The sequence below is a fragment of the Schistocerca serialis genome, chromosome 8 (assembly GCF_023864345.2).
Source record: "Schistocerca serialis cubense isolate TAMUIC-IGC-003099 chromosome 8, iqSchSeri2.2, whole genome shotgun sequence".
Taxonomy (NCBI): domain Eukaryota; kingdom Metazoa; phylum Arthropoda; class Insecta; order Orthoptera; family Acrididae; genus Schistocerca; species Schistocerca serialis.
The window spans coordinates 439781516-439800663 of record NC_064645.1 but is presented as its reverse complement, the minus strand read 5'-3'; the positions used below and the strand labels follow the sequence as shown (position 1 = coordinate 439800663).

General features: G+C 43.7%; 1 pseudogene; it reads left to right on the top strand.

Moving 5' to 3' along the window:
* The first annotated feature begins 1725 nt into the window (after positions 1-1725).
* Positions 1726-1844, top strand: LOC126417234 (5S ribosomal RNA; annotated as a pseudogene).
* The last annotated feature ends 17304 nt before the right edge of the window (positions 1845-19148 follow it).

The window sequence follows — 19148 nt, the reverse complement described above, 5'->3', positions numbered from 1 at the left end:
TTACTGCACGATACTTCACTTCATCGGTGAGCTGTAAAATTTGGTTTTTTCTCTTTTGCGGCGTGCTACATAAATGTGGCGTCAGCATTTCCATATGTCAGAGAACTGCTCACATATACCTGCAGAAAAACAAAAATTAATTCCGTATCTTTTCTTTTTTTCGAAGTGATAACTATATTTGAATGACTACCCCTCATATGTTAAGATGATGTACACGGTTTATCTAGAAAATAAATAATATCTGTATCAGAGGGCTGCTCCTGACTATCAGTGTGACTCGTATATGGCTTACAGTGGAGGTAGCACAGTGGTAACATACATTACCCGCATTCCAGATTTAAGTACTCCATGGTTTTCCTAACATCTTAAGGCGAATGCTCTTTGAAAGGGAACTGTCAGTTTTCTTTGCCATCCTTCCCCAATCCGAGGTTGTGCTCCATCTCTAATGCGAGTCGTTAAACACTAGTCTGTCTTCCATCCCTTCATATATGACGGATGTACAGGGAATGGACAAAAATACGGAAACATCACGAGAAATGCATGTTGCAACATAAATCTAGACGCTAGCTAGGCCTGCAGCTTGCGCTTTTGTATTTGACCATTAACGACATATCTGCGATGTCTTCAGTACGTTGCAAGTTTCAATCGTGATCAGAACAGTGTTGTGAGTGTATATCGGAGATAAGAGAATCCGAACTTGGGCAAACTGTTGGTGTTCGTGTGATGGGCGCTTCCACAACCAAAGTAGCCGAAGTGTTTGGTGTTTCAAGAGGCATCACATGGAAGTTTTCTGTCTTCTACAGGAAAAGGAGAAAGAAAAAAAAATCATCCGCTATATCACAACACATAGGAAAGTGTCTCTTTAATGTTCATGACAGGCGGTCATTGAAAAGGAATATGACGAAAAATAAAAGGACGACTGTTGCAAAGTTACTGCAGAATTGAATGTCGCACTCGCGAACCCTGTCAGCACAAAAACAACATGAAAGGAGTTCCATAAGCAGGGAATCGCAGGGTGAGTTGGAGTTATGAAACCACATATCTGTGTAGGAAATGCCCGTAATAGGAAAACATTGTGTAGAAGCTCTAAAAGCTGGATTGTGGACCAGTGGAAGGAAGTAATTTGGTCGGTCGACTCTTGTTGCACACTGTTTTCAACTTCTGGCAGAGCTGATCTCGCAAGAATGGAATACGGCAGGGGCTGGTGATGATTTGTGAAGCCATATGGTGTTACTGTTACTGCATGGGCCACTTGGTTACTCTGCAAGGTCGCTTTACGGCCAATGTCTATGTTACCATTTTGGCTGATCAAGTCCATCTCGTGGTTCAATGTTTGTTCCTCAACAGTGATGCTGTGTTCCAGTAGGACAGGGCCCCTGTTCACACCGTTTGCGTCGTCCAGGACTGGTTTCGTGAACGCGAGGGTGAACTGTCGTATCTCCCCTGTCCATTGCAGTCATCATATCTCAGTATTATTGAACCATCATGGTCTACTTTAGAGGTAACGGTGCGTGATCGCTATTCACCTCCAGCATCGTAACCTCGTAACATGAACTGAAGATTCCCTTGAAAACCATACAGGACCTTTATCCATTCCGAGGTGACTGCAAGGTAGTTAGTGCCAACGAGTTCCCAACACCGTGTTGGACATGGTAATGTGTTTATGGTGGTTTTATAATTATGCTTGTCCACCCACTGTATTTTCATTTGCCTTTGTAATGACAAGGTAGCGGCCTTACTGCAGTGGTAACACCGGTTCCCGTCAGACCACTGAAGTTAAGTGCTGTCAGGCTTGGTTAGCACTTGGATGGGTCACCATCCGGGTCTGCCGAGTGCTGTTAGCAAGTGGGGGCCAAGCGGGGCTTTTACAAAGCGGCATAAACTTAATTAATTTTTTCAAAAACCTAATACTACGATGAACAACGATGAAATCTTCCGTTGTTCATAACGGTGACTATCAGGAACACATCATATACTGAAACTTCCTGGCAGATTAAAACTGTGTGCCCGACCGAGACTCGAACTCGGGACCTTTGCCTTTCGCGGGCAAGTGCTCCACCCACATGCCTTGCTCATACTGTGGCATCAAGCAGTCAGGCCTGCAAGATGAGTGGTCTGCCAAGCGAGTGGATTCATTCTTATTTATCAAGTAACATGAGCTCTAGTACTCACAATTAAGTTACAAATTATTCTCCTGTTTGAGTATTACGCAACGGAAACGGAAACGCACATCTGACTATTAGTAATTTACACAGCTCTGACTGTTCACTATGCACTGGCAATACCACATTTTCTTTCTTATTTAACGGCTTTGATCAACACGTGGCCATCGCACTGAATATGAATGGCGCACACATTATAAATTCTGGGTATCATGACAACATACTATTCGAAGGAAAAGGCCACCAATTTTTTTCTTTTCACTACCTTATTTATTCCAATAAATTCTATAACCTAAACACACAAATTCTATAACCTACAGCAATAACACATGAGAAATTCCGCCCAGTGGGCATGGCTTTACATTGGTGATTCTCAATCTTATGGTCTCGTAATTATTTAAGGCTACAGTGCACTTTCTGGATAGGATGGTGGATGTTTTGATATATCTCACACTTCGACTCTCACACCCATCATCACGAAAGTTTCCTCCAGACCGAGCGGTACAAAAGGAACCTGCACAACCCACTACCTCTGAACCTATCTTGCTACTCTCCCATGCAAACCACACATACTTAAATTACATGAAATACACCACACTGGCAACATGGAATACAAGGAATAGTCACAACGTTATAATCACATCACTTTCAGCTTTCCCACATCAATTAGAATTCATCCCAGTTTCACACGACACTGCCCCACTTCGCAGCTTTCCTTTCCTACTACGAACTCTGGAGGATATATGCATGTCTTCCTGTGCAATGCAAGCCAAGTGGCGTTGCTGGATAGACGGCTGACTCACCTTGGTTCTCTCTGAGTGTTATAGTTTGAATCAAGCGTCACACGGAAACATAACACGCAAAGTAATATTAAGAACATATTCATCACACACGCGTGTCCTCAACTGATACCATGGACGAGTACTTCTCTTTATCCTTTGTCTCATACACAGATTGAGACTCACACAGTACTCACCACGTGGAAGTACTCGTCTCTAATTTCAAGTCCTGCACACGCCATTTCTTAAATATTTCCAACTTATAGTACACACGCTAGTAATTCAGCTTAACTTAAGCACTCGGAAGTATTTCAACTTATTGCTCACGTGGTTTCATTGTGACCGTTGGTCACTTCCGAAGATTACTACAATCCTCTTATTACTACCTGCCCGACATTTAATTCTCCCCACAAAAGTTCCTGAAATAGAGAAATTATTATTCCAAACCACTCTTAAGTATTTCACATGCATACCATGTCTCCACTCTTTTGTCTTTACGGAGCACACCTATGACAGGTCTTACCAACACTAGATCCAGCGGCGGAGTACTGAAACATGGCCGATCTCGCACCTCCGCCAAGGTGGGTGAGCACCGTGCTACCGTATTGGTCAGACACATTTCAGGCGCTCAAAGCTCCGGTAAATTTCATCTCTTTGGTTCCACCAAAGGTGACCAAAGGATCATCTCAAAGATGATCATATATTCACATTCACTATCTGCGGTTAGCAGACGACCATACATTCATTCATTTCGCAGATCTCACCAAATTTGATGTAGGGATTTATTTTGTGGGAGTACACATGTGATCAATCAAATAAATAAATTGTCGTTCTTTCATACACTGGTATCCAGCTTCGGTGTATTATGTGAAATTGAGTTATTATTACAAAAAATATGTTGTTCTGACAAGAATAACGAAGAATGTTGTACCTATTTTCAATGTCGGGCGGTACTGTACCCTTTAAACTTTAATCCAGTTAAAACTAGGTTCTCGATGAAACATAACTTCAACTGGAGAAAAACCAGTCGAGGGACGAGGTATTTCATTATGTATGATGTCAGATATCGTGCACCATGAAATCCCTGCACTAATTCTTCGAGATATTCTGGTTTGGTTCGTACTGGCTTAATGATTTTATTAATCTCTCGCGCATCGAGCACCAATCTCAAACTACCATCAGCCTTACCGACTACTGTAGGGTGAAGTAGAGGGTTCAATTATGCCCCAATTTAACATTTAACTTATTTCCGCGGCCACCCTCTCCTTCTGGGCCCACGGTATGGAATAAACTGCCTTATAGAAAGTTTGGTGGGGGTATACTTCCATGTGATATACATAATCCTTGATAACGCCAGGCTTAACATCAAACACTTGCACACATTAATTTAGTACAGATTCTAGTTCCCTTTTCTGTTCTTCCAGCAAATACTCAGACTCGCTAGTCTTGGTTGAAATTAATTCTCGCATCTCGGATACAGCATTACAATCTAAAGAGTATAAACAGCTATTTTGACATAAATACAAAACTTTTGCTTTCCGTTTAATAAAACTTACTTTACTATTAAGGTTCGGCCGATACTCTAACTTCCGGATTAACGGTATGGTAATTGTCTTTCCAAGATTGCTTAAGATACATTGACCGCCTGCGAAGTTGAGCATTGCGTCTCGTACCCGCAAAAAATCAATACCCCAGATACAATTATGGGACAGGTGGAGAGCTAGCAAGAAGGCGCAGTCTATCAGATCTCCTTGTACTTCCACCTCCGCTAGTACTTGAGACTTAATCACGACGGACTATGTTCCCAACGCTCCTGATAAGGTACAATTAGACACCGGTAAAACTGGCAAGTTCTCCTTAGTCGTTAAGTATTTATATAGCCCAACACTAATAACACTAAAAGCTGCTCCTGTGTCCAACAAAATCTCAATTTCCACGCCACAGATCCGTACATTCACTACGGCCTGCACAACATCCACCAATCTACCCTGAATTTTTCCTGGGTTGTCCAATAACTCCTGGCGTATATCTTCCCCTCCGTAATATATCAAGACGCTTATTCTATTATCATTCGAGCCTCCCCAAACTTCCCCAGCCTCGCCGGGAAGGCGTAGAGTACCTGGTTTTAGTTTGTTGCATTACTGCCGTTGTGTGCCGTGCCACTGTCATCAAGCACCACAACTCTTACCCCCGATCCTTGCCCACGGAAATCAGAGACATTATTATCACCTCGCTCTTCCTGTCTAGGGAGCACAGGAGTTGGTACATACTCTGGATTAGGAATAATTGCGTTCTTGACTGAGAAGTGCCGGCACCAGTCACGAAAGTTGACAACGCGAGAGCGGTATGCTGACAACGTGCCCTTCCGTATCCCCATCCGTTGACGCCTAAGGCTGAGGATGACACGGCGGCTGGTCGGGTCTGTTGGGTCGGTGTTTGTTTGTAATGATAATCGAGTCGTACACTGAGAATGAAGATAGCACAGAGGACAGTAGCGCACACGGTGTGGAGGCGGCAGGCAGCCGGCCGCGCTGGCGGCCTTGAGGACCGCGGTGACCGCGGTGACGGTGGGGGCGGTGGGGGCGGCGGCGGCGGCGGTGAGTGTCCGCGTCCGGAGCAGCCAGACGGGCGCCGGCCGGCGTCGCGACGCCGCTACCTGCCGACGCCGACGCCGCCACAGGCGCCGCTGCCGGTCGATATGGCCGCCACACTCTATAACCAGCTCCTCTTCCCGCGGGGTGCCCGCTACAGCCTATGGATAGAGTGATGGACCACCACTCTACTCTCAACGTGCGTCGTGACGTCAACAGTCTCTCGACACCATCCACTGTTCTTTCCAAAGACCACTACTTCTTCTGCAAGGAGCTGTCCAATTCTGACTGCCACGTCATCTTCTCAGTGATAGTCGTCCGACACGTCTACACCCAACTATTCAACATCTATATCTACATATATACTCCGCTAGCCACCAAGCGGTGTGTGGCGGAGGGCACAATTCGCGCCAAAGTCACATTCCCCCCCCCCCCCCCCCCCCTGTTCCACTCGCGGATCGCGCGAGGGAAAAACGACTGTCTGAACGCCTCAATACCAGCTCTAGTAAATAGCCTTTCGCTCCCTGTATTTTACCCCTGCCACCTTCAGAATTTGAAAGAGAGTATTGCAGTCAACATTATCAAAAGCTTTCTCTAAGTCTACAAATGCTAGTAACGTAGGTTTGCCTTTCCTTAATCTTTCTTCTAAGATAAGTCGTAGGGGCAGTATTGCCTCGAGTGTGCCAACATTTCTACGGAATCCAAACTGATCTTCCCCGACGTCGACTTCTACCAGTTTTTCCATTCGTCTGTAAAGAATTCGCATTAGTATTTTGCAGCTGTGACTTATTAAACTGATAGTTCGGTAATTTTCACATCTGTCAACACCTGCTTTCTTTCGGGTTGGAGTTATTATATTCTTCTTGAAGTCTGAGAGAATTTCGCCTGTCTCATACATCTTGCTACCAGATGGTAGAGTTTTGTCAGGAATGGTTCTTCCAAGGCTGTCAGTAGTTCTAATGGAATGTTGTCTACGCCCAGGGCCTTGTTTCGACTTAGGTCTTTCGGTGCTCTGTCAAAATCTTCACGCAGTATCATATCTCCCATTTCATCTTCATCTGCATCCTCTTCCATTTCCATAATATTGTCCTCGAGAACATCGCCCCTGTATAGACCCTCTATATACTCCATCCACCTTTCTGCTTTCCCTTCATTGCTTAGAACTGCGTTTCCATCTGAGACCTTGATATTCATGCAAGTGGTTCTCTTTAATTTTCCTGTAGGCAGTACCTACATCTACATCTACATCTACATTGATACTCCGCAAGCCACCCAACGGTGTGTGGCGGAGGGCACTTTACGTACCACTGTCATTACCTCCCTTTCCTGTTCCAGTCGCGTATGGTTCGCGGGAAGAACAACTGTCTGAAAGCCTCCGTGCGCGCTCTAATCTCTCTAATTTTACATTCGTTATCTCCTCGGGAAGTATAAGTAGGGGGAAGCAATATATTCGATACCTCATCCAGAAACGCACCCTCTCGAAACCTGGCGAGCAAGCTACACCGCGATGCAGAGCGCCTCTCTTGCACAGTCTGCCACTTGAGTTTATTAAACATCTCCGTAACGCTATCACGGTTACCAAAAAACCCAGTGACGAAACGCGCCGCTCTTCTTGGGATCTTCTCTATCTCCTCCGTCAACCCGACCTGGTACGGATCCCACACTGATGAGCAATATTCAAGTATAGGTCGAACGAGTGTTTTGTAAGCCACCTCCTTTGTTGATGGACTACATTTTCTAAGCACTCTCCCAATGAATCTCAACCTGGTACCCGCCTTACCAACAATTAGTTTTACATGATCATTCCACTTCAAATCGTTCCGTACGCATACTCCCAGATATTTTACAGAAGTAACTGCTACCAGTGTTTGTTCCGCTATCATATAATCATACAATAAAGGATCCTTCTTTCTATGTATTCGCAATACATTACATTTGTCTATGTTAAGGGTCAGTTGCCACTCCCTGCACCAAGTGCCTATCCGCTGCAGATCTTCCTGTATTTCGCTACAATTTTCTAATGCAGCAACTTCTCTGTATACTACAGCATCATCCGCGAAAAGCCGCATGGAACTTCTGACACTATCTACTAAGTCATTTATATATATTGTGAAAAGCAATGGTCCCATAACACTCCCCTGTGGCACGCCAGAGGTTACTTTAACGTCTGTAGACGTCTCTCCATTGATAACAACATGCTGTGTTCTGTTTGCTAAAAACTCTTCAATCCAGCCACACAGCTGGTCTGATATTCCGTAGGCTCTTACTTTGTTTATCAGGCGACAGTGCGGAACTGTATCGAACGCCTTCCGGAAGTCAAGAAAAATAGCATCTACCTGGGAGCCTGTATCTAATATTTTCTGGGTCTCATGAACAAATAAGGCGAGTTGGGTCTCACACGATCGCTGTTTCCGGAATCCATGTTGATTCCTACATAGTAGATTCTGGGTTTCCAGAAATGACATGATACGCGAGCAAAAAACATGTTCTAAAATTCTACAAGAGATCGACGTAAGAGATATAGGTCTATAGTTTTGCGCATCTGCTCGACGACCCTTCTTGAAGACTGGGACTATCTGTGCTCTTTTCCAATCATTTGGAACCCTCCGTTCCTCTAGAGACTTGCGGTACACGGCTGTTAGAAGGGGGGCAAGTTCTTTCGCGTACTCTGTGTAGAATCGAATTGGTATCCCGTCAGGTCCAGTGGACTTTCCTCTATTGAGTGATTCCAGTTGCTTTTCTATTCCTTGGACACTTATTTCGATGTCAGCCATTTTTTCGTTTGTGCGAGGATTTAGAGAAGGAACTGCAGTGCGGTCTTCCTCTGTGAAACAGCTTTGGAAAAAGGTGTTTAGTATTTCAGCTTTACGCGTGTCATCCTCTGTTTCAATGCCATCATCATCCCGTAGTGTCTGGATATGCTGTTTCGAGCCACTTACTGATTTAACGTAAGACCAGAACTTCCTAGGATTTTCTGTCAAGTCGGTACATAGAATTTTACTTTCGAATTCAATGAACGCTTCACGCATAGCCCTCCTTACGCTAACTTTGACATCGTTTAGCTTCAGTTTGTCTGAGAGGTTTTGGCTGCGTTTAAACTTGGAGTGGAGCTCTCTTTGCTTTCGCAGTAGTTTCCTAACTTTGTTGTTGTACCACGGTGGGTTTTTCCCGTCCCTCACAGTTTTACTCGGCACGTACCTGTCTAAAACGCATTTTACGATTGCCTTGAACTTTTTCCATAAACACTCAACATTGTCAGTGTCGGAACAGAAATTTTCGTTTTGATCTGTTAGGTAGTCTGAAATCTGCCTTCTATTACTCTTGCTAAACAGATAAACCTTCCTCCCTTTTTTTATATTCCTATTAACTTCCATATTCAGGGATGCTGCAACGGCCTTATGATCACTGATTCCCTGTTCTGTACATACAGATTCGAAAAGTTCGGGTCTGTTTGTTATCAGTAGGTCCAAGATGTTATCTCCACGAGTCGGTTCTCTGTTTAATTGCTCGAGGTAATTTTCGGATAGTGCACTCAGTATAATGTCACTCGATGCTCTGTCCCTACCACCCGTCCTAAACATCTGAGTGTCCCAGTCTATATCTGGTAAATTGAAATCTCCACCTAAGACTATAACATGCTGAGAAAATTTATGTGAAATGCATTCCAAATTTTCTCTCAGTTGTTCTGCCACTAATGCTGCTGAGTCGGGAGGTCGGTAAAAGGAGCCAATTATTAACCTAGTTCGGTTGTTTAGTGTAACCTCCACCCATAATAATTCACAGGAACTATCCACTTCTACTTCACTACAGGATAAACTACTACTAACAGCGATGAACACTCCACCACCGGTTGCATGCAATCTATCCTTTCTAAACACCGTGTGTACCTTTGTAAAAATTTCGGCAGAATTTATCTCTGGCTTAAGCCAGCTTTCTGTACCTATAACGATTTCAGCTTCGGTGCTTTCTATCAGCGCTTGAAGTTCCGGTACTTTACCAACGCAGCTTCGACAGTTGACAATTACAATACCGATTGCTGCTTGGTCCCCGCATGTCCTGACTTTGCCCCGCACCCGTTGAGGCTGTTGCCCTTTCTGTACTTGCCCAAGGCCATCTAACCTAAAAAACCGCCCAGCCCACGCCACACAACCCCTGCTACCCGTGTAGCCGCTTGTTGCGTGTAGTGGACTCCTGACCTATCCAGCGGAACCCGAAACCCCACCACCCTATGGCGCAAGTCAAGGAATCTGCAGCCCACACGGTCGCAGAACCGTCTCAGCCTCTGATTCAGACCCTCCACTCGGCTCTGTACCAAAGGTCCGCAGTCAGTCCTGTCGACGATGCTGCAGATGGTGAGCTCTGCTTTCATCCCGCTAGCGAGACTGGCAGTCTTCACCAAATCAGATAGCCGCCGGAAGCCAGAGAGGATTTCCTCCGATCCATAGCGACACACATCATTGGTGCCGACATGAGCGACCACCTGCAGATGGGTGCACCCTGTACCCTTCATGGCATCCGGAAGGACCCTTTCCACATCTGGAATGACTCCCCCCGGTATGCACACGGAGTGCACATTGGTTTTCTTCCCCTCTCTTGCTGCCATTTCCCTAAGGGGCCCCATTACGCGCCTGACGTTGGAGCTCCCAACTACCTGACCCCTTGTGAGATTAGCCTCTACATCCTTACATTTGTCCTCTAGCCATCCCTGCTTAGCCATTTTGCACCTCCTGTCGATCTCATTTTTGAGACGTTTGTATTCCTTTTTGCCTGCTTCATTTACTGCATTTTTGTATTTTCTCCTTTCATCAATTAAATTCAGTATCTCTTCTGTTACCCAAGGATTTCTACTAGTCCTCGTCTTTTTACCTACTTGAACATCTGCTGCCTTCACTATTTCATCCGTCAAAGCCATCCATTCTTCTTCTACTGTATTTCTTTCCCCCATTCCTGTCAATTGTTCCCTTATGCTCTCCCTGAAACTCTGTACAACCTCTGGTTCTTTCAATTTATCCAGGTCCCACCTCCTTAAATTCCCACCTTTTTGCAGTTTCTTCAGTTTTAATCTACAGTTCATAACCAGTAGATTGTGGTCAGAGTCCACATCTGCCCCTGGAAATGTCTTACAATTTAAAACCTGGTTCCTAAATCTGTCTTACCATTATATAATCTACCCGAAACCTTCTAGTATCTCCAGGCTTCTTCCATGTATACAGCCTTCTTTCATGATTATTGTACCAAGTGTTAGCTATGATTAAGTTATGCTCTGTGGAATTTTCTACCAGGCGGCTTCCTCTTGCATTTCTTAGCCCCAATCCATATTCACCTACTACGTTTCCTTCTCTTCCTTTTCCTACTGTCGAATTCCAGTCACGCATGACTATAAAATTTTCGTCTCCGTTCACTACCTGAATAATTTCTTTTATCTCATCATACATTTTATCAATTTCTTCATCATCTGCAGGGCTAGTTGGCATATAAACTCTGTCTCTCCATGTGGTCAACAAGCCACTCCGAGGAACTACAACCAAAGACAACTAACCGTCGACCGAAGCACCACCCGGCGACTAGACAGACACGGATCACGCCAGTAGGCAAAGGTGTAAAAACACAGAACGAGCCGACACGGGTCACTGAGTCTCCATAATGTAGGGCAGTCTCAGCCGGAGGCCGCGGCCGGGCTCGCGGACGCAACGCAGTGTAGTTCAGCGCCCCGTACGACACTGTGTGTCGCTAGTGTGGGCACAGGAGCGAGCGAGAGAGAGAGATGCGGAGCGAGTGAGACCGCGAAGCACTGCACTGCACTGGACTGTCCCACGGTCAGATCCAACGTAAATAAGACAAGAGCCCAGCGCTGTCCGCCCCCGGTAGCTGTGTAGTCAGCGCGACAGAATGTCAATCCTCAGGGTCCACGTTCGATTCCCGGCTGGGCCGGAGATTTTCTCCGCTCAGGGACTGCGTGTTGTGTTCTCGTACTCATCATCATTTCATCCCCATCGACGCGCAAGTCGCCGAAATGGCGTCAAATCGAAAGCCTTGCACCGGCGAACGGTCTCCCCGACGGAAGTCCAGAGTCACACTACATTTTTTAACTAGCGCAGCTCTGTAAAAGTGGTCGATGAGCGGTAAAACAAGCAAACCATTTACTGTTCAGGTAACAATATTAGTGTTAGTGTGGCAGAATTACTACATGAAGCTTTAGAAAACAATATCCAAAACAAGAATCGAAGAACAATTTAATAGTTTTCTGACCCGCAGGTTGATTCTATTAGTATTTCACATGCACACCGGTCATATCTACATTCTGAAAGATATATCAATTTTTTAAATGAACTAGTATCATAAATGTTCTATTTTAGAAATAATTTTACGTAAGAGATATAGTTTCTCATTCTTACTGTTAGTAGTTACAAGTAACTTTTTTTTTTTTTTTTTTACTTCGAGCTGCAACTTTTTGCATCCCTTTTCAGAATTTAGACGTCGGATCCTTATTTTGCTGTTTTGTACGCAATAATTTTGATTGACCAAGTTTAAAAACTTATCAAAAATATGGAATTAAGGTTATCAAGACCTTTAATTCTTACAGTCGAAGTTGTTGAGGAAGACAATTAACATTTTACACGTTTTTCCTTTTCGAGGAAATGATTTTGTCTAGGTTTGGTACAGTATTCCGGGGGACTTCTGACCTCAAAGAACTAGTCAAAGTTTTATCGCTAAGTAGTGAACGGTTCTTAGTTTTGGCAAGATTTAAAAGGGAGAAAAAGCGCTCACAAATATACGTGGAACCAAACATTGAGAGAATTTTGGCCGCATGCTTGTGCAAAAGAGGATACTTCTCTCGTAGAAAACAGCTGTAGAAGACATCCAAAGTTTTAAGCGGTCCTTCAGGCTGATATCGGGCTGCAGGTCAATCAGCTTCGTTGATAAACTTGTGACACGTCCTCTGCCCGAAAGGAAAACGGGTGAACAAATGTATCTAAGGCTGGCTGAAGCTCACTTATGTCCAAAAATCTGTTTTCAAACTCTTTTTATAATTCGCAAATGATTTGAACATAATCTGAAAAATCCATATCTTATTTAACGCTGTCTAATATAGGAAAGTGTCCACAATTCTCCTCGCGCAACCGTTTTTCCCACAAAATAAGTTTTTTTTAATGCTTGAATGTCTGAACTAAATCAACAACGGAGTGATTTTCGCCTTTGCAGTAAAACGTTCAAATTATTTAAATGACCACTTAGGTCACTCGAAAATGCCAAATTCGCCACCAACTTAGGATCACAAAGTAATTTTTCTGAACGTCATTTCAGATCCAAAAAGGTATTTATTTCGTCCCTCAAGGATAAAAACCGGCGATGCACCTTCCCTCTGCTCAGCCATCTTACTTCGGCGTGCTAGGGGATGTCCGGATATTCCGCTTCGATATCAGCCAGAAATTCTTTGAATTGGCAAAGTGTGAGTCCATGCGAGCGAAGATAATTAACTGTTCGAACAACTGTCTCCCTAACGTTTTTTATGTTGACAATCTTCACACAAAGTGCCTCCTGGTGTATCAGACAATGGACTGCCGTGAGTAAGGAACAGCCGACTTCAGCCATTTTTCAGTTCACGTAACCCAGGAATGCAGTGCGTATCCCTCGTAGCGCTGGGGCTCCGTCCGTTGTTACACTGGTCAGGCGTTCCCATTTTAAACTCATTGACTCGAACACGTTTTCCACGGCTAGAAAAATATCCAAACCCCTAGTTGTGTCTCTTAATGGTTTAAGGTCGAGAAATTCTTCGGTGTTACCCAGATTGTCGTCGACACAATGAATGAAAATGACGAGCTGAGATATGTCCGCAACGTCAAGAGCGACAGAAAATTAAATGAAGTTTGCCACTCTCTCCATTAATTGCTGCTCCGTATCTGAGGTCATATCCTCGACTCGGCAAGCAACAGTTTGAGACGAAAGAGCTATTTTTTCAAATTCTTCCATGTGGTCTGCTGGACAAATACAAGCCGCTGAGTCGACCAGGCAAATCTTGATGAGATTCCCAGCCACAAAGGGTCTCCCTGCTTTACAAATTCTCAGAGAGTATTTGTAACTTGCGCCGAAACTTTGCCCACCTGTTCCCTGACCCTACCACGGCAAAAAAAAAACTTTATAAATGACTTTTCTACAGTCATGTTGTTAAAACACTTTTATCATTTTAACAATGAATTGTTTCATTCATTGAAACCCAAATAAAAAAATAATAAAGAAAGATTGGTTTTAGGTGCGTTTTCCCACAGTTCCTCTGAAAAGCGGTCATAGACGCTAGCAAGGAAAGCGAAATGTAGTCGCAAAATAAATTTTTATCTATTGGAATATTTGCGCCTTAATTAATTGAAAACGTAGATCAAGCTAAAACATATGTTTCCCCATCCATCAAAACACAAATACACAAAAACAAAGAATGACTGTAATGACAGTTTGCTGTCCGGAAGAGCGTTTGTGACGGCTTTTCAGAAAGTGGCATAAAATAACGCTCCTGAAACTTTTTCTTATGTCTGTGCGACGCGATTTAATGCAACCCAAATAAAAAAAATAACCGAAAAGAAATATTCCTTGTTGCTGATAATCTGATATTCGATAACTCGCACATTGCCAAGTGACATGTCAGATTATAAAATATAATTTTATTTATCATCTTTATAAATAATAAAGAGTCATACAATAAGAAACACTAACTTCACTGTAATGCTGCCTGAAATTTTCTTTAAGTTCTTCAAGTCTTGACCGGTGTTCCTCTTGTGACAAATTTTCGAACTGATTTTTGTGACTGGTATTAAAGTGCTGTTCAATCGAGTACTTTATTAAAAAAGATGAGGTTCCGATGACTCACTAAACATTTGGCCTGATTTTCGACAGCAGTACAAAAGAAATTAATTACCCACTTGGGGTTGTGCGGACCCGACGCTCCCCCTTTTTCTTGTCTGTTGCTGTTGACCATCCATTTCGATCCGCTGTAGTCTTATGTCTGTTGACTAACGGCTTTATGTCGTATCAGTGCGTCTGACCGCTGCTGGCGCGGCGGTCTGTCTTCGGTACGGCTCTGAGCACTATGGGACTTAACATCTATGGTCATCAGTCCCCTAGAACTTAGAACCACTTAAACCTAACTAACCTAAGGACAGCACACAACACCCAGCCATCACGAGGCAGAGAAAATCCCTGACCCCGCCGGGAATCGAACCCGGGAACCCGGGCGTGGGAAGCGAGAACGCTACCGCACGACCACGAGATGCGGGCTGTCTTCGGTACGAAATGCGCGTACAGTGGCATGGCGAGGCGCGGCGGGCGGACCGTACCGTCAGTTGAGCAACACGGCTCGGCCACGGCAACTGCATACGAATTGGCCCGGGGCGCTAGCGCCCCAGGGGCACAGTTTGGACGAGCCTGATGTACGGGGTTAATATCGTAGTCTGTATCGAGTAGCATCCCAAACCGCCACTCATTGTGCAACTCACGAATATAGGCTGACAGGTTGCGACCTCCAAGAAGGTCCGTATGCAGCCATTACAGTTGGACAGGTTGAGTCATGCGCGGCTTGCGGTCATGCCGTTTATTGCTCGTCATCTTGTTTTTGTGGTTCTGTCACCTCGTTTTTTCTTTTAATTTGATTTACTCGCGTCACTAGGTTGCTTGCCCGTGAGTGGCAGCAGCAGCGCTTATCGATAAGTGCACTGTCGTACCATCTACGGAACGGGTCGTCGTCTGTCGAGAGTTCGGACGCAGCAGCAGTGAAGTCGGGGACCGAGCACCAGTGAGGTGCGTACAGTCAGTGCTCGCCGACCGCTGGCGGCACACATGAACTGTCCGATGGAAGGAGATTGGAGCGGGACGACCGTTGGTCGGTCGTTCGGTTGGTCGTCTCATCGGGCGACGTGTATTTGGTCGCTGACCGCTTGTGGAAACTCTGTGTGTGTCGAATTGATTCGTCCTTGTTGTTCCACACTGATTGCTTTCATGATTGATCGAGTTCTTGTGCAAGTGTGTTTACGTGGAACTGTGTGTAGCTTCTGAGATTTCCACTGAGCAGATGAATGCTGTCTGCGTACTGGAATAGGCAGTGGGTCGGTTGCGACAGAGGGAATTGATTAGGTTGTTGGTTGGTTCTTCAGCCGTCCCTAGGTCGTGTTGTAACCAGATTGTTTAGTGTTACACTTGGCTGCCTGTCTCACCTAAACTGTGGTAAGAGTTTCCTCCCCAGGCCGACCCTTGGATCACTTCTGAGCAACACTGTTTGTTGTTTGTGATTGCCATTTAATTTGGTCGCAGGTACTGTGCCAGCTTGTATCGTGTATTAATATTGTCTGTTTCATGTTTAGTATATGGTCTTCAGCCGAACTTCATAACAACTTTAAGATTAGGCCTTCAGCCGTATTTCACTTAAAATCCTTGTTGCTCTGTATTTAGGCCTTCACCTGCATTCTGTAAATGTTTATCTTAAGGTTGTCTTTAATTATTCTTGAGTAATTGTTTGGGCCTTCAGCTGACAAGATACTTCTAGCTTTCTTAAGATGTTTATCTGTTGTTCTGTGTAAAAGCTTATCTTTAAAGCCTCTCTTTCATTATGTAAAGAAATTTTTTATTAGGCTTTCAGCCGAAGAATTAACTTGAATTTTTCATTAATATCGCCTTTAGCCGGAATTTGTAAACGCTTGGTTTTTAAAGAGATCTGTTCTGAAATATTATTTCGGCCATTAGTCGAGAAAATATTGCAATTTTACTTAAGTAAGGCCTTCAGCCTTTAATCTAAATCCTGGTGTTTTAAAAGCAATCATTTAAACTTGTTCTGGAGAAGTTACTTGGGCCCTCAGCCGTGAATTGATCTTTGTTGTTTTAAAGAGATAACTGTGCATTGGTTTGAGGAATAAAGTTGTGTGCGTTCTTGTGTAACTAACAGTAATTGACCTTGGCCCCTTTCCACAACCTGATCCGCCGTCCTGCGAAACCACCAGATTTCACAAATGAAAGTGGTGCTCGTGCAAAAACTCTGCATTCTGCCACGGAATTAACGCTGTCATTGTAATCCGTCGCGATTGTGTTTTCTGAAGAAGGAAAGACAAATCAGTGTAGTCTGCAGCAAACAGTGTCGAATCGTCGACACAGACACCACAGTGTTCTAAAACTGAAACTAAACTCCGTCCGAACATGCCTCCGAGGGCCCAACGCTACTGGCCGACCGCCGTGTCATCCTCAGCTTATAGGCGTCACTGGATGCAGATGTGGAAGGCCGTGTGGTCAGCAACCGCTCTCCCAGCCATTGTCAGTTTACGTGACTGGAGCCGCTACTTCTGTCAAGTAGCTCCTCAATTTGCCTCACAAGGGCTGAGAGCAACCGGCTTACCAACGGCGCTCGGCAGACCGAACGGTCACCCAGCCAAGTGCTGTCCGAGCTCGACAGCGCTTAGCCTTAGTGATCTGACGGGAACCGGTGTTACCACTGCGGCAACGCCGTTGGCACAGTGCTCTAGTGTCCAACAAATAATGCGACAGAAGCTACAGGTCACTGTATTCGTTCGGAGAAGAAAATGATCATCCTTTGCTGTGGCTGCGTTACATGATCTAATATGCTTGTGGAAAGATATAACAGCTATTTGACTGTATGATATGCTTTATTACACGCTCTAGATTTCAGCCTTAGGCCATTTTAAAGTGTTGCAACTGTCAAAAAAGTCTAATGCCTCTATGTACGACTCAGTCACGCCCACAGGTTACACACTTCACTGTCACAGGAGTTTTTAATTCACTATACAATCTCAAACTGTAGTGCTACTGAAGAATTCTTTCAGCAGCCGTGTTATATCAAGGGAAGGGGCAGCTCATGACTGTCTTTGAAGCAAATTCTTATGACATCACTGGATAAGAGTTGAAGAATTAATCTACCTCATCTCTAAGGTTTTCGTTCTATGCACACGTTTCTTTTGTACTTTCTGAGTCACACACAGCAGTGTTCGCGTGCGAGCAAGTTGCGCAGAACTTAGAGACTGAATTCACCAACAACACCAATATTTAAATTGATGTAAATCACACACTTCTGATTTAAAATGACTGCCTGTACCAACTGATAAGCCGAACTAGTTCATTCTTCGACTTAGAAACGATGATATATGACAGGTAATATGATGTAAACAAACACCACTGCCATGAAGTATCAGTCAACTTGAAATTTTCCATGCTGTGTGTGTGTTTGATCAGTGAGACGAAACTTTGAAAGGCTCAAGCTGACTGACGTAATAGCGGACACTAAATGGTGCGCACAGCTCGGAGACACAGCAAGATAGTAGAGAGGTGTGCAAAACTTACAGGCGAAAGTAATTTTCATTTGATGTGTCACTGCCAAGTTATATAGCTCGGTGAAACTTTGACCACACATAGAAAGAACTGTTGCAGTCTTCTACGGAAGGTAAATGAAAGAAATACGCTAACAGGCGAACGGAAATGACACTTTTCTTCAAAGACAATTGTAAGAGTTTTGTTTTATACAGAAAATTGTAATTCTGATCAGGCGGAAAAGTAAAGCTTCAATAGCATATGAATAATGGCGGGCAACATCTCTACCAAAGAGTTTGCGCTGGGAGACACCGTCAGTAGAATCTTTGCTTGTGAGTAGAGTGGAGTCTTAGAGAGAGGAGGAGTCTAGTTGAATCTTGTGATGGAGTAAGATGTGTCGAGGCTGTGCTGTGTGCCGGCAATAATTTTCTTACATTATTTTTTTATTTATGGGGAGATATCTTGTTAATTCATTCAGAATACTTCAAAAGGTACTGTAATAGCGCATTTTCGAGACATCCAAGCATAATAATGAATTTGGTTAGGGATTGAAAACTGGATATTTTTATGATTGTGTAATAATGCGTGTTTTACTGATTTTTCTTGAAAGATGGATAGCATACATGTTCGTAAGAAAGTAAAGAGAATTTGTTCAAGTTTTTCCATTATTAATGTAAAGTGAATTTTTAGTATTTCAAGTTTTAAAATATTTTGTCCTAGTGATGTAAAGTTTTGTTAGTGCAGTTACTTTATTGTTTTTCCATAAATCAGCATTCGTCTCTTTATGTCAAGTTTCACATGTATAAGTTTGCTTTCCCGAGTTTGTCAGCAGCAGAAATTTAAATGACTATGAGATTTATTACCAGAGAAGTTTTGTGAATATCTCTATAGCTTAAATCACGCATTGCACATCGTATTGCTAGTGGTTTGAATTTTTATTTTTTAACTAACATAGCAGCAGCCACTGTACGTTGAAGATAGCAGCAGAACAGCCTTTATTCATTGTGCAAACAGTTAGGCCATTTATAATTTACGTCTGAAACAAATAACATTTCAACTGTGACATACTTTTCAGACAGGGCAGTTTTGGTAGTTGTTTATAGTTCATATTTTTCACGCAGTCAGATTGCTTGCATTATTGTTAATAGGGCAGTTTTCTTAAATTTAACAGAACAGACTGTACGCTCGTCATGGCCGTTGTAGTACATAGTTTATTGTTGCATTTCTTATTAACTTTTGCATTGCTGATTATTTTTCAAGAACTACGAGATTACTTACGAACTTAAGTACGAGCTTAACTGTTTCTCTAATCACGAGTTCAA